We start from the raw sequence: 292 nt of genomic DNA, 5'->3' as shown, positions 1-292 counted from the left end.
TTCATGGCTTGAGAGTTTTTCATCTAAAGACCACAAACATATAAATAAATAAATAAATAAATAAATAAACAAACAAACCTTTAACTACCTTCTCGTGTTAATTTGGAAAGTTCCATAAAATCTGGTGACTGCTGTTCGGTGAATTATTATTTATTCAGACAAAAAAATATTTCCAAAGAGCTCAATATTTACCAAGACAAAATGTGATACTCACCCCGGTGTGGAACCATATCTACACGCGCTGTTCAAGAGGGGACCGTTTTAGATGTAACAGCGAACTCTTGAGAACTAC

This window comes from Tachysurus vachellii, chromosome 3 (assembly GCF_030014155.1).
Source record: "Tachysurus vachellii isolate PV-2020 chromosome 3, HZAU_Pvac_v1, whole genome shotgun sequence".
Lineage (NCBI taxonomy): Eukaryota > Metazoa > Chordata > Actinopteri > Siluriformes > Bagridae > Tachysurus > Tachysurus vachellii.
The sequence above is the reverse complement of the archived record's forward strand: the minus strand, read 5'-3'. Positions refer to the sequence as shown.